This window comes from Sturnira hondurensis, unplaced genomic scaffold (genome assembly GCF_014824575.4).
Source record: "Sturnira hondurensis isolate 20B ecotype Veracruz unplaced genomic scaffold, ASM1482457v3 Scaffold0012488, whole genome shotgun sequence".
Classification (NCBI taxonomy): domain Eukaryota; kingdom Metazoa; phylum Chordata; class Mammalia; order Chiroptera; family Phyllostomidae; genus Sturnira; species Sturnira hondurensis.
In genome coordinates, this window is record NW_028085119.1 from 1,126,064 (window position 1) to 1,141,998 (window position 15,935).

Genomic DNA, 15,935 nt, shown 5'->3' on the forward strand with positions numbered 1-15,935 from the left:
GTCATTTGTGACAACATGGATGGACCTAGAGGGTATCATGCTAAGTGAAATAAGTTCAACAAAGAAAGACAAATACCACATGATTTCACTTCTATGTGGAATCTAGTAAACAAGATAAATGAACAAGAAAAACAGAAACAAACTCATAGATAGAAAAATTTGATGGTTGCCAGATGGGAGTGGGATTGGAGGGAAGTAATGAAAAAGGTGAGGGGTTAAAAAGTACACATTGCCTGTTTTAAAAGCAGTCATGGGGATGTAAAATATAGCCTATGGAATACAGTCAATAATATTGTAATAAATCTGTATGGTGTCAGGGGGTACTAGACTGTTTGGGCTGATCACTTCATAAATTATATAAATGTCTAAGCACTAAGTTATACACCTGAAACTAAAATAATATTGTATGTCAACTGTAATTGTAAGGTAAAAAAGAGAAAGAAATGAAGCAGCAAGTCCTGAAACGACATGGAGGAAACACAGATGTGTATTACTAAGTGAAAGAAGCCGCAGCAAAACTATATAGTCAGCAAAAGAATCACTGGTTGCTAGGACTGGGGAGGACGGAAGGAAAAAGAGGCAGGGTAGAGAGGATTTTTCTTAGAGCAGTGACACCACTCTGTATGAAACTGTACTGGTGGCTACATGTTGTTATACGCTTGTCATAACCCACTGAATGTAAACACCAAGAGTGAACCCTAATATAAACTATGAATTTTGGGTGACAATGAGGTGTCGATATAGGCTCGCTGATTGCAACACTGTGTGCACCCTTGTGCTGAGGGATACTGATAGTGGGGGGGCTGTGCGTGCGCGGGGCAGGGGGTGTACGTAAACTCTGTACCTTCTGCTTAGTACTGTTATAATATAAAACTACTCCAGAAATAGTCAACTAAGAAAATGGTGCACCTAAAATGAAAGAAATGAGTCCATGCTCACTATGCGCATTTGCCCAAGGTGAATGGGTTTCAGACCTGGTTGCACACTGAAGTAGCACAAGGATCTCTCAGTGTTAGTGCTGATGTCTGAGTCCCCCACCCCATTACACTTCAACCAAAATCTCTGGGAATGGGACACAGGCACTGGTTTTTCTTTTTAAAAAGCCAGAGTGAAAACTCCCCGGGTGGTTTCACCATGTGATCAAGGTTGAAAACTATTACCCTAGATTCTTGCTTTCTATACAATTCGGGCCCAACATTCAACCATCTCCCGACTGCCAGCGTCAAGCCTGGATCCCAGAGGAGCACTTGGCACGCAGGGATATTTTCAGGTACGGCTGTGGGGAAACTTCTGTGACATGCGAGGCTGCAATTCACGTTGAGCAACATTTCGTTGCCCGAAGGACAAATCAAAGTGGGGCTCACCAGGGCACCAAAGTAACAACAAATTCACTCTTTGAGAGCAGGCCAGTTAGAGGGAACTCTAGGAACCCTTAAACACTGCGGCTTTGCCCTGGCCAGTTCCGTTCTCAACAAATTTTTCTTCCTAAAAATTCTTTTGCAGGTATTTATTATATATATTTTATAAAGTGCATCATTTTCAGTATAGTAGTATGTGCATATAGTGTACAAAATAATACATACATTTGTATATGAGGAATAGTGCTCAGAAATTTTTTAATGAGTTTATGATAAGAAATTGTGGAGGCAATTGGTACTAAAACATATTGCTGATGATATAGGAACCACACCCACTTACCCCGTTTCCCATCATCTGATACGTCCTCAATATGATGTTTTTTAAATAAATGAGTGCAGATGATTTACCATTTATTGAGCACATATTATATTCTCTAGTCATTAACTAAGCTCTTATTATACCATATTTTCTCCTTTATAATTTAAAAAAAATTTTAAAATTACAGTTGACATACAATATTATATTAGCTTCAGATGTATAACATACTAATTGGATGTTTATATAACATGTGAAGTGATCACCCTAGTAAGTCTAGTAACCATCCGACACCAGACATGGTTATCACAATATTATTGACCGTATTCCCTATGTTGTTCCTCACATCCCCGTGACTGGCTTTGCAACTGCCAATTTGCACATCTTAATTTGTCCCCCTTTCCCACCCAAACCCACCGGCCCCCCTCCTGCCTGGCAATCATCAAAATGTTCTCTGTATCTATAATTTTATTTCCACTTTGTCTGTTCATTTATTAAACTTTTTAGATTCCACATATAAGTGAAATCAAGTGGTACTTGTCTTTCTCTGACACATTTTTGTTGAATGAGAAAAATGATCACCCCCTTTGCACAGATTCTCCTCACTGCTTCACCCAGCGCTCTGTCTGGTACCCCCATGGCAGTCCCCCTCAGCGCGCAGTGGGGTGCCTGACTGTATGGCAGAGAGGGGCTGTGAGCTCTTCACGGTCTGGTTCCCTAAAGGCCCTCTCAGCAAGAAGAGTGATTGTAGGAAGCCCCCGTCTACCCCCTGAGTGGGTCGGATGCCATTAGTGCCTACTTCCAGCATGCCCTGGGACCCTCGGGCCCCCTTGCCAGGGGAAAGAATTTAGAACTAGGAGGAGAAGATACCAGGTTCAGGCTGGTGACTCTAAGAGCCCCTACCTAACTCTACCAAGAGTGGAAACATATCATACACTCCCCAGACCTGGGAATTTCTTCTGGCTCCACGTCCTACTTTTTGCTTTGCATCATCTCCCTTTCCTCTGGGTTTGATCCCACAGTCTTCATCTCTGCCCTGATGACTTTTTGGACTGTGGGTCAGGCTCTTTTACTCAGAGTATCTTTTTTCTCCTTAATGATATTGCTTCTCAGATTGCCCCATGGCTCCATGCACTGCAGCCTGAGAGCTGAGATGGTCCCAAACCCTGAACATTACCAGGTTCTCTGATACCATGATGGAGCCTAGGCCTTACCTGTCCAGGGGGAAGAAGGGGGACTAGACCCTAAGCCCACAGCATGTAAGGTCATGCTGCTGAAGAAAGGGGAACCTTTGGTAGACCCTGTGATGCCTAATTTTATGGTCAGCTATGGGTGCCCAGCTATTTGGTCACACTTTATTCTGGTGTGTCTGAGAGGATGTTTTTAGATGATATTAACATATGAAATGCTAGACTGAATAAAGCAGATTGCCCTCCTTAATGTGGGTGGGCCTCGTCCAATCACTTGAGTGCTTAAATCAAATAAAAAGGCTGCTCTCCTGTGAGGAAGGAGGAATTCTCCCGCCTGACTTCTTGAGCTGGCACGTCAGTCTTTTCCTTGCTTCAGGATGGAACTAGACCTTCAGTTCTCCCAGCTTTGCCACCTGCTCATTGTGGGACCCATCAGCTGCCATAAAGGCCTGAGACAATTCCTTGTATCTCCTGTTGGTTCTTTTCTCTGGAGAACCCTGACTAATACAGCCCTCCCAGGACCACAGTCCAGTTAAGAAGATAACAAAATAAACTCATGTTGAAGTGAGTAACAGAGCCCAGCAGCACAAATAAAAAAAAAACATGAATTTTGTAGACTGGAGAAGTTAGGGAAAGCTTTTTGGAAAGTTTTGGATGTGGGCTGAATCTTGAAGTACAAAATCTGAGCAGATTAAAACGAGTCATAGATTCAGAACTTCCTAGGTCTTACCAAGTGAACCTTAAACCGGGCTGTATGGTCCCTTGGAGGCCAGGTAGCATGGTTCAGCCGTGTGTGCATCCAGTGCCCAACACAGTGCCTAATGTGGGTGGGCCTCATGCACACGGTAAGTGCCCAGTCAATGTTTGTTGAATGAATCAAGGAAGGAAGATACTGACTTTGCTGCCACATTGAAAAATGCCACAGACAGCTTTAGACTGACCAAATATCTTGTAGATAAATCAGACAGGGTCTATTGATCTACAGGAGAACATGCAAGCAGGTTGCACAATAGCCATATTGGTGATACACACGCAAGACTGACAAAGAGACACTTTTCTGAGTCAAAGGCTGTTCCAACAGTCACTCAGCTATGCATGGTACAAGTTGTAGGTCACCACTGAGTTCCTAGAAGTGTCATCACCTCCTTCTATCTCCAGTCTAAGTCTCCTGAGCATCTCTGCATGTGCCTTGTCAATAGTGCTGGCAACCACCTCACCTGGACCAGGTGCACAGCTCTCATCCTACAGTCTCTGCACATCCATACAACCTCAGCCCTGCCCAAGGTCATTGCTGAACTCATAGCTGAGACTGTGGCCCTTCCCTTGTACAGTAACTCTAGGCATGCTGTCGAGCTCCAAGAGGAGCTTTGGGACTCATCTGCATCACAAAATCACCTCAAAGCTTTATCAAGGGCACAAGAAAAATCCTAATGACAAACAGAAAGGATCTTTGAGGACCCAGGGAGTCTTCTTGTTGTTTAGTTACAGAAGAACCTCCTTATTATTATCTTAACTGAAAATGAATAAAAACAAGGTCAAGTTCTTTTGCCTTGGTATAAGTAGCTCTTTAAGGGCTTGCTAATACACTGTTTGAATGTTACCTCAAATATGTTTCCTCTTTGCCCTCAGAAACATTCAGTTGCCCAGGCCCTGAGTCTGAGGGTCAGTTTGGATTCTGTACTCTTCCTTGTCCCCCAAGTCCTGGGGGAAGTGGGTAACTATCTCCCCAAGCTCCCCACAGTGTCCGTCCCCACTACTGTCACGCCGGGCCAGGCTGCATCTCTTCCTTTCTGCACGATCACGCTAATGGCCACCCTGGTTTTCCCAGTCTCCACTCCTTTCCCTTCCAGTCCATTGTCCTCATTGCAGCCAGAGCAAGCGTTCCAATGTACAATTCTGAAATTTGACCCATTTAAAACACTCCTCAGAAGACCCCATCATTCTTAAAATGAAGCTTAAATGCTATCCAGATGTCTTGTGTGGTTCTTTGTGACCTTGTCACTGTTTTTTCCCTTAGGTCTCTTTCCTGAGAGCCTCTTACCCCAGATGCCACAAGGATTTCAGATCCTTATACCATCTGGCTTTCTCTCACCAACCACCTTTCTCGTTGGCCGGCTGCCACTCTCTCCACAAACTCTGTTCTTTTCCTGGCTGGGTCCCACTCTTCTCTACTCCACCTGGAGTTACTCCAGAAAAAGCCTTTCCTCATTTTCTCCAAGTCCTTCCCCTGACACATTGTCAGAGCACTTTAATTTCAGCACTTATCACACTCTGGTGTAAAAATCTGTTTTCTTATGTTCCCTGCCCCCACCCATCACAAGTCTATGAGTTCGCGGAGGCAGAAATCTGCAGTGTCCATCTGTCCGCATCTCTTGGCACTGAAGTTCTAGCGTGGATGGGTGGATAGACAAACGAATAACAGGAATGCTAAAAAACAATGATGTCACTAATGACTAACAAAATGTGATTCTATTATAAAAACTTTGATAGGGCCCTATGTTATAAAAGTAGGGATAATTTATTACTGGGAAAAATTTGGTACATTGGAAAATGGAATCCAAGTAGATTCCAAAAGGGAAACATTGGATAAATGTCTTGTTTTATTTGAAAATGATGCCTACTTTTTAAAGAACATTTAGGAAACTACACTGAGTAGAAAAATTTTAAATCGCCTACAGTTTTACGCCTAAACCCAAAATGTAATTGTGTACCACAATTTTGGTACACATCTTTCTGATCAGAGTGACTATGGCTAAAGTTTGAGGCTCACCAATTCTCACAGAACCCACTAGGGGGTCTGCACCCCGCTCCAGGTCACAGAAGCAGCTTCACATTAGAGCCAGGTTATGGCCCAGATGTCTTGGGTTCAAAGCCCTCTCTACGCCCTTTCTGTTTATTCTCAACTATAGCCAACTAGACATTTTGTGTGGAGGAAATTTGTTTTAATAATGCTTAATTAACTTTGTTGTGTCTTTTGCAGAATGATTTTTAGCAGTTTACCAAATTTCCTCTTATTATTGTACATAATTAATGAAAACCCTCCAACAGAGCCATGCGGAGACAGACCCGTTGCTGACAGCTGCCCAGCACCTTTGTTCTATGGCCTATTGTCCTGCAGGTAATAGGCAGCTGGGGAGTGTCCTGGTATGAGACTTCTTGACCAGGCACAAATAAAACACACAAGTGAAATCCACCCCACAGAGAATTTTGTGACTTGCTGATCGAAGTGCTAGATGCACGAGGTTTCTCCAAATGGCCATTTCTGGCACAGGAAGTGATTTCCAAAGTGGTCCTCAGAGGGCATGAAAATCAACATGTTCTTAAGTTCAGACAGGTGGCAACTACATCTTGCCCTTCATTTCTACCTTGGGAAAAACAGCTTCCTTCCTTCCTACCTCCGTCAAGGAAAGTAAGTATTGAACTCAGCAGTGTTACATCCTGTGATATTATATACGTAGCAGGAATATTGCTAGGAATCAGTGGTTTTCTCATTTTTTAAAAAATATTTTATTTTCAGAGAGAGGGGAAGGGAAGGAGAGAGGGAGAGAAATATCAATGTGCGGTTGCCACTCATGTGTCCCCCCACTGGGAACTGGCCTGCAACCCAGGCATGTGCCCTGACTGGGAATCGAACTGTGACCCTTTGCTTCACGGGCCCGTGCTCAATCCACTGAGCTACACCAGCCAGGGCTCATTTTTAAGGTTTAGAAATTTGAATTTCTGGGCCAATTTAATCAAGATTATGCATTAAATAATCTTGGTCAAAGATCGGTAAAGGTCAAATCCCTTTATGACTTCGAATTTCAACATATAAGCATGACTGATTCCTTTGTGTCTTTATCATTATTAGCATATATATAGTAACAAAGGGGTAGGGAGTGAGGAAAAAAGGGAAGGAAAAGGAAGAGAAGTAGGAGATACCGGAAAGGAGAAAGGGAGGGGGAGACACAGAGTGGGGGAAACACACAGAGAACAGCAAGGTGGAACTTCAGAAGTTCCTAAAGTTCCCAAAGTTGAGGTAGAAGCCAGTTGGCTGTTTGATGAGAACCTGAATGCCCCCAACCTCTTAAGTCAGGTGGAGGCAGAGAGACACCCATGGCCCTGAGGGGAATATAGACCTTTTACAATTCCAGCAAGGCTGCCTTTCCCAACTAGCCCTCAGTATGTGTAACTAGTAGCAGAGAAAGAAGTGCTGAAACCTGTATATGATCCAAGGAGCCTCCCAGGAGGAAAGGGCAGGCTTCATATTTTCTGAAGTTCAACATTAGAATTTTTCTGATGGGCAAGAAAGGACACCAAGGAACTGCAAAAGGAAAGGCAGTGTGGGGGGGAAGCGCAGGGCTACACTGGGGTCTAAGGATGGCAGGGGAAGACTAGCCCATCTCAGAGAGTGCAGAGGCGGAAGTAGCCTGCGGCCACCGCCCTCGTCCTGCTGCTGTGCTCCACAATGAACCAGTGAGCAATCACCTTGGGAGCCTACACTGGGCACCACTGTGGCCTTGACTGAAATCCCAGGGTGTCTCAGACTGCTGGGTCAGTTTTCCAAAGTGAAGCACTGATTGTTAAAAAGCTGGGGTTGCCCCAGTTGGTGTGGCTCAGCGGATTGAATGCGGGGCTGTAAACCAAAGGGTCACCGGCTCAATTCCCAGTCAGGGCACATGCCTGGGTTTCGGGCCAGGCCCCCAGTAGGGGTTGTGGAAGAGGCAACCACTCATTGATACTTCTCTCCCTCTTTTTCTCCCTCCCTTCCCCTCTCTCTAAAAAGTAAATTAAAAAATCCTGAAAAAAAAGCATGAATATTTATTAAAGCTTACCTTTAATAAAACCTCTAATAATAAAATAAGGATCTTTCTTTACTTGCTCTAGCATTCATTATTTTTCTCTGGTATTTGAATTCTATATACATTTAAAAGCCTGTTAGACATTACTATTTCATGCAGTCAATGTTGATTTACACTTGTTCAAATACTTACCACTGTCTTCATTTTTACTTCCTTCTGACATCTCAAATCTTCCATCTGGGATCATTTATTTTCTGCCCAAAGTATTTTCTTTAAAATTGCATTTAAACAATATCTTCTGGTGATAAACTTCATTTTTACTTGTCTGAAAATGTCTTTAGTTTGCCCTGTAGCTTAGAAGTTGTTGTGAAGCCTGGCTGGGTGGGTCAGTTGGTTGGAGCATTGTCCTGTACACCATGAGGTTGCAGGTTCAATCCCCAGTCAGGGGCATAGGGGAGGCAACCAATTGATGTTTCCCTATCACATTGATATTCCTCTCTTGCGCTAAAATCAATTTTTAAAAAATCCTTGGGTAAGGATAAAAAAAGTTGGGAATTCTAATTTAGCAATTTTCCTTTTAACACTTGAAGATGTATTATACACTCTCTAGCTTTTTACATTTCTGTCTGTCTAACTGCTATTCTCTCGAGATAATAGTCCATCCCCACTTCCTCACCGCCTGGCTGCTTGGAATATTTTTTGTCTTTACTTCTTTCTCTGTTTTGCAGTTTTATTATGATGCATCTATATGTAGATTACTTTTTTGAAAAGCTATTCTTGGAATTCAATGGGCATCTTCTATTTCTGGACTGATATCATGCTGCAGTTCTGGAAAAAATCTAAGCCATTTCCTCTTGAAGACTGCCTCTCCTTGAATCCCTCCCTTCTCTCCTCTGGGACTCCAATCAAATAAATGCCTCCAGCAGTTTTCTCTTGAAGGGAGAGTCAATATTATTTTTGCATGAAGATACTTCCAATATTGAGAAATGACCGAGGATCACAGGCCCTCGGGAAATGACTGTTAAATAAATTGAAACACTGGATAGCATTTTAATCTTCCTAGGTATTATTAATAACAAAATGTACCAGGCAAACATAAACTGATATCAGAGAGTTCTTATGGGTTTTACCTATTTCAGTTGGAAAGAATGGGAGGTAGCCTAATTTTATTGAAGCTTTGTGGCTCAATAAGAGGCCTGCATTGAAAACACTGACAGTGAATCGCTGCTGACTGCCTACTTTCCTTGCTAGAGGTAGACACCTTTCTCTGGTATTATTCCCTAAGAAGGACGTACATCCAAAGTCAGCGAAAGCCTGATGAGTTACCCGGGTGATTTTAGGCCCTTATCACTAAAAGTTTCTGCCAGATAGATTTTCCGCCTTCTCTGAGCCTTCTCCCTCTAATTAAGCAAGTGTGTCTTTCTGTCACTCCCAGTGTCCTGCACTGTGCCCTAAGGACTGTGGTAGGTTGAGGGATCTGACCGGGCTCTTAGGCACAGTTGTGAGATTCACAGCTAAGCACTGAGACACGATCACTTCTTGGGATTCAAGGAGCTCCTAGGGCATAAAGAGCTAAAAGCCTTTACAAATAGCAGAACTCCCTGGATATTTTCTTCTCTTTTCTGAATATTTGCAGCTCACAAAATTAGAAATCTGGCATAGTAGTGAAGTCTTTCTTGAGCTTGTTAGCTCCTCCTTGAGATTAAAATATATATGTAAATATTTAGGAAACCAAAACATTCATATTTTAAAAACAAAATTCCCCCTCCTAGTGCAATTTTCTTGCCTGCAGCATTGCTTAATTGCCAGTGGACACCAATAGAAATTGAGTTGAACGAAAGTCTGACAACTACAGAATTTAAAAACCCATATCCATCCAGACTGGTAGCAAGGGCAAAGATGTGGAATGGGCTGGTCTCACATTCACATGTAGTGGATAAAAATTCAAGGCATATCTCAGGAGTGAGGAGTTCCAACCCCACACCAGGCTCCACAGCCCAGGGTTCCAGTGCCAGGAAGATAAGTCCCCAAAAATTCTGGCTGCAAAAACTGGGGCGGGGGGGGGGGGATGAGTTGTGAGGCTTCTGTCCAAGATGGAGGTGTAGATAGAAACACTTCACCTCTTTCCATAACCAATATAAAAACAAAAAACAACCAGAACTTCCAGAAAACTGAGCTATATAGAAGTCCAACAACCAAGGAGTTCAACAAAAAACATTCATCCAGACTCTTAGGAGGGGCAGAGATGGGCAGTTAGGGCAGAGAGGACATGCAGTGAGGTGGCAGGCAGTGGACTGGGCAGTCCCATATTCTTGTGCAGATAAACCGGGAGGAACAATAGGGGAGCGGGCAATCCCAGCCCAGGACAGACTGCACAACCCAGAGTTCTAGCACTGGGAAATAATGGCTCAGAACCTCTAGCTGTAAAAACTTTCTGGGGGTTGCAGTGGCACAAGAAACTTCCAGTCTCTCAGGAGAGTCCTTTTGAGAGGACCACAGAGTCCTAGACTGTACACAAGCCCACTCACCCCAGGAGTTACACTAGGCAGCACCTGGAAGGGCGCCATTGGCTTGTGGGAAGAGGAGGAAGTAACTGAAATTGGCCAAGTGCCGAGCAGGCAGCATTGTTCCCTCTTTGATCACTCTCCCACCTACAGCGCCACAGTGTGGCAAAGTGAGTTGCCTCGCCCTGGCAGCTACCTAAGGCTCCTCCCCTTACAACATAACAGGTGTGCTGAGACAAAGAAATAAGCCCCAAATGAAAGAACAAATTAAAAATTCCAGAGTAAGAACTAAGCAACGAGGAGATAGCCAACTTATCAGATGTGGAGTTCAAAACACTGGTAACAGGATGCTCAGAGGAATGACTGAGTATGGCCTCAAAATAAAGGAAGAAGTGAAGGCTATAAAAAGTGAAATAAAGAAAAATATACAGGGAACCAACAGTGAACAGAAGGAAGCCAGGACTCAAATAAATGATTTGGAGCAAAAGGAAGAAATAGACATTCAACTGGAACAGAAAGAAGAAGCAAGTATTTTTAAAAAATGAGGAGAGACTTAGGAACATCCAGGACAACTTTAAATATTCCAACATTTGAATCATAGGGGTGCCAGAAGGATAATAGGAAGAGCAAGAAATTGAAAACTTATTTGAAAAATAATGAAACAAAACGTCCCCAATTTGGAGAAGAAAATAGATATACAAGTCCAGGAAGCTCAGAGAATCCCAAACAGGTTGGATCCAAAGAGGTGTACTCCAAGACACATCATAATTAAAATGCCAAAGGTTAAAGATAAACAGAGAATCTTAAAAGCAGTAAGAGAAAAAAAACTTACTCCCCTAGAGGGGAGTTCCCATTATGTCAGCTGATTTCTCAAAAGAAACTTTGCAGGCTACAAGGGATAGGAAAGAAATATTCAATCATGAAAAGCAGGGACCTACAGCCAAGATTGCTCTACCCAGCAAAACTGTCATTTAGAATTAAAGGGCAGATAAAAAGTTTCCCAGATGAGAAAAAACTAAAGGGGTTCATCATCACCAAACCATTTATTATATGAAATGTTAAAGGGACTTATCTAAAAATAAGATCAAAACTAGGAACAATAAAATGGCAATAGACACACGTTTATCAACAGTTGACTCTAAAAAACAAACAAAGCAAACAAGAACAGAGACAGAATCATGGATATGAAGAGCATTTTGATGTTCGCCTAATGGGAGGGAGGTGTGGGGGGAACTGGGTGCAGAGGTGAGGGGATTAAGAAGTACAAATAAGTAGTTACGGAATAGCCATGGGAATGTAAAGCACAGTATAGGAAATGGAGTAGCCTTAGAACTTATGCACATGACCCGCGGTCACGAACAATGACTGCCTGGGGGAGTGCAGGGTGCTGGGTGGAGGGGGGCAAAAGTGGAAACATTGGAACAATTGTGATAGCATAATTGATAAAATATAATATGAATAATAAAATTAAATGAAATGCCAAGAAAAGCATTGAGGACCTTATAGAACTTTGTTTATGTGTGATATAATGTCAATAATTACTATATTAGAAATGAAAACTAAGATTTTTAAAATATATTTAAATTACCTTAAGGTGATATTAATAAACCCATTTTGTATTGATATAAATAATATGTTTTTAAGTAAAAGACTACATTTTCCCCCCAAAAGTCGCATTGTTTTACACTTTTGCAAGTCTTTTTAATGACTGGCTGAATAGAAGGCAGATGGATTCTCAGTCCTGCTTCTGCATTCAAACTGTCGCAATACCCCATGTCACATGGCCTCTGGAAGACTCACCCATGCACTCAGGAGACAGTGAAGGTAAAAAAGGCATATAACACTTTGACGTTATCATGGAAATAGCTTTAACCTCATAGACCACCCAAAAAAGTCTCAGGAGTTCCCAGGGGACCCCAGACCGTATTCTGAGGACTGCTATTAAATATTATCAAAGACAAAGTGATAGAGATCTGAAGAGAGAAAATGAAATCTAAGTAAATTTCAAGACATTGTGGAAAGAAGTACTAAATCTTGGAGTGAAAAAGTGTCTTAAAACACTTTTAAAAAAATGCTCTCCTGAGCACATACTTATTGATTTTAGAAAGAGAGGAAGAGAGGGAGAGAGAGAAGTAGAGAAACATGGATGTGAGAGAGAAGCATTGCATCTATTGGGCACCTGGACCAGGGACCCAGCCCTGCAACCCAGGACGCACCCTGAACAGGAATCAAACCTGCGACCCTTTGGTGTGTGGGACAATGCTCCAACCAACCAAGCCCCACCAGCCAGGGCTTAATACACTTTTTATGCTGTTATAAGTCATTAACAGTAAACCCTTTGTAAATACATTTCTCATTCAACTAACTCCTGCTTTCCTTTGCCTATGTCATGATCATTGCCATGTTTATGGTCCTTGTTCTTATTAACTTTCAATGGATTATCATGACTTTGTTGAACAGTTACCATGTCTTCTTTCCCGAATTTAGTATGGGGTCCTATATCGCTTTTATGACTGCACTGCACCTATAAGAAAAATATAAGCTGGAAACAATGCATTTATTTGTGTCCAGTATAGACACTTCTCATGTAAGTAATTTCACCTTTTTCTAGGGTGGGAGGTGAAGAGGAGGGAATGGGGGAGGGATCACGTTGTTATTTTCCTGTCTGGTGAATTATGGCCCAGCATGGGGACAATGGTGGGGGTCCTATTGGCTAATGAGGAGACTCTCCAGTCTCTTCCAATATCATCTCCCCTCTTCTCTGAAGTGCACCTTATCTGTTTCTTGGTCAGTGTCTGCAATGTCCCTGGCATCTCTAAGCTAATATTGACCCAAAGTATTTATTCTTCCATTCTGGGCCAGCTGGGAACTTAATCAACTTTCGGCTAAGTGACTGGATCAGAGCCAGTAGAGAACATGCGAACTCTCCAAAGGCGAAAGTGACACAGACCTTTCTGAAACACGCTCCCTTTCAATGTCGGTGCCGCTGTCCCCGCCGAGCAGGCTCCTGCCCTTTGCTCTCCCTTCCCAGCCAAAGAAAGACCCTGAGTGCCATTCTGGTGGCATTATGACACTGGAATTACTAGTGTAGAGGACCCTTCTGTAGAAGTAAAGATTCTCTTCTTTTTAAAGGACCTTTTTGCAGAGGTCCTTTCTGCTTTTAAAAAGACATAGGTCTCTGCCTGACACCTGTGGATAAGGAAGTCCACTTCCAGACCTTGACTTAATGAATTTCCTTTAGATGGAGAGCTTTCAGTTTATGGTCAAGTCCATTATACTGAACTATTGGACTTATGTTTTAAGGCCACAGCTCACCATCAAGAAGAGAAAGAACTGTCAGACAAACAACTTCGTTCATTCCTTTTGAAATTCAGAGGCACACAGATGGATATTCTTAATGGCAAGGATTTCTCTGAACACTACATTCACATTATAAAGGCAGATGTACACATTCTTACCAATTACATGTAAGTTGCTAAGTCATTTTTTTAGAAATAAGGAAAAATATGTAGATTGGCATCCTCTGAGACTGCTCATACAGGAAGACAACATTCTAAGAGTTTGATTTAATTTCCTTTGGGGCCACCAGGGACATTTTTAGTGGCTTAGACTGGAGCCTGGGCACAAAAATTGTATCTCTACAAGATGAAAAGAGCATATTTTTGTTTTAAATATGTTATGTATGTGTGATATGAGGTTCAACATACATGTTTCATCACATAACAAATATTTGTTGAGTAAGTTGATGCCAAAGCATTCTCATCTTAGAGGGCTCAGAGGCGCGGGTCCACTCGATTTGAGTTGCGTGGAGTGAGCCAGGCCCGGAAGGGGCGGTTGGCTTTTCTGCGCATTGTGTTCCAGGCTCATCTGGCTCCACAGCATGTGACTGCTGCTCTGTCTCCTGAGATGTGTGTGCTGAGGCCCGATTCTTCCAGTAGAACCAACGTCCTCACATCCTGTAAAGCTTCCCAATAAACTATACCTAGCCATGGCTCTTCTTAGTCTAATGTCCCCATAGCAGTGACTGTGAGGCCAGCCTTGGACCCTTAGTCACCATTAGAGTCTGTCACGCATGTGTCTGATGTTGCCTCAGCTTTGTCTCCTCCACATACATTCCTAGAGGGCAGATGCTGGACCCTATGTCTCTTTTAGTCCCTCCACAAAGGCTGGGACAAGGCGTAGGGCCGCCATGGGCAGTGTGTGACAAGAAGTTTACACAAATAGCTACAAAAAGTGGAACCTACTTGAAGCACCTTGAAAACAGACCATCCTGCTCACTCACCTGCGGCACGTCCCTCCTCACTGCCCATCTCCAGTCTATCGCTAGGTCCTCCAGCTGGGGGCCCGAGTCCATTCGCCTTTTGCCGTCTCTGTCCCAACCATCTGTGCCCAAGTGTGATTCTCACAGGGATAAGTTGTCTGTATCGCCAGCTTAGCACAGAGTCAGGATCAGAGAACACCAGTCTGACCTCACCCCCCAAAAATGGAAAAGTAATTCGAGTCCCCGTGGACATTCAGTGAAATGATAGAGTCGGCAAAAGCCTCACACAATGGTTAGAGGTGCCATCTGCGGACTCTGCCTACCAGGATCAAAACCCTCTGCCTGGGACCTGCTCACTGGGAGATTCAGAGCAAGTGCCTTGAACAGGTGCGTCAGAAGACGGGATGAGAGAAAAACCCCACCAGGTGCTGTGGTGAGGACTAAATGAGGTCAGGTCGGCAACTAACCACCACAATTTTTAAAAGCAAAACAGCAGAACTTCACTACCAAAGGCTGCCTGTTGCTGTGGCGTTGCTAACATTTGTTAGTACAGCTTCAGGGTGTTAATGGTGGACGGAGTTCAACAACAGTCCACCATAGACACTCGGAGAGAGGAGGTCCATGGCACACCCAGAGGGCCCCAGAAGGGCAGGGCAGGGCGCGGGTGGGAGTGCAGTGGGACCCAGGGCACCTAGTGGCTGTGAGTGGAGGGCTTTGGGGTCTTTGGGCTAAGGCCAGGTAGGTCAATTCAAACCCAAACCAGTGAGTTCGGGTAAGCTTCATAGGGGTCGTCTCCTAGGGACAGACAAGGGGAAGGCTGCGGGAGTCAGAGAGATTGTTTCTCAGGAGGTGTGGGGGAGTGGTATCAGGGAGTCACCCGTGTTTGTGACTGTGCGGCTGTCATCTAGCACATGCGCTCGCACTAGTGTCAGTTCAAGCAGCCCCGCAGGCTGCGTGGCCACACGGTGCGGATGTCGAGGCAGCAGTTGCCCACAGGAGCTTAGTTACATTCTCAACAGCTCTCAGAAGAAAGCTCCCCAACATGAAACTAAAAAAGAAATCCCTCACAGGGAGGCTGCCTGCCTGCAACACAGAAGTTCTTCTTAACATCTCTCCTCCCTGCCCCCAGTGAACCGGAGTGCAATAGCCACAGCTACGGGCTTCCTCTCTCCAGATTCCAAAGAGTCTCCCCAAACCCTGCTCTATACATTCTTCTCCCCTCCTCACTCCTGCTCCTTCCACACTCTCAGCCTGTTCTCCCTTCTGGTCTCTGTGGCTCTCAGTCGTTTCCAATTTAAATCAAACCAGGCCTGCAGTGCGTCTCTCAGTCCTCTCTGCTTCAGCACCACCGAAGTCCTGGGTCCCCAGTGGCCAAAATGGAAATCGTGAACAGGCAGGAAAGCTTGCCTGCTCCCACCCACTCAGGCTGCCCTCCTCCTTCCCTGCCCCCTCGTTGGTGCTGTTCTCTACTCTCCCCGCAGTGCCCGGTCACACACATGGTAGGCTGTTGGAGTCTGTCCCGAGG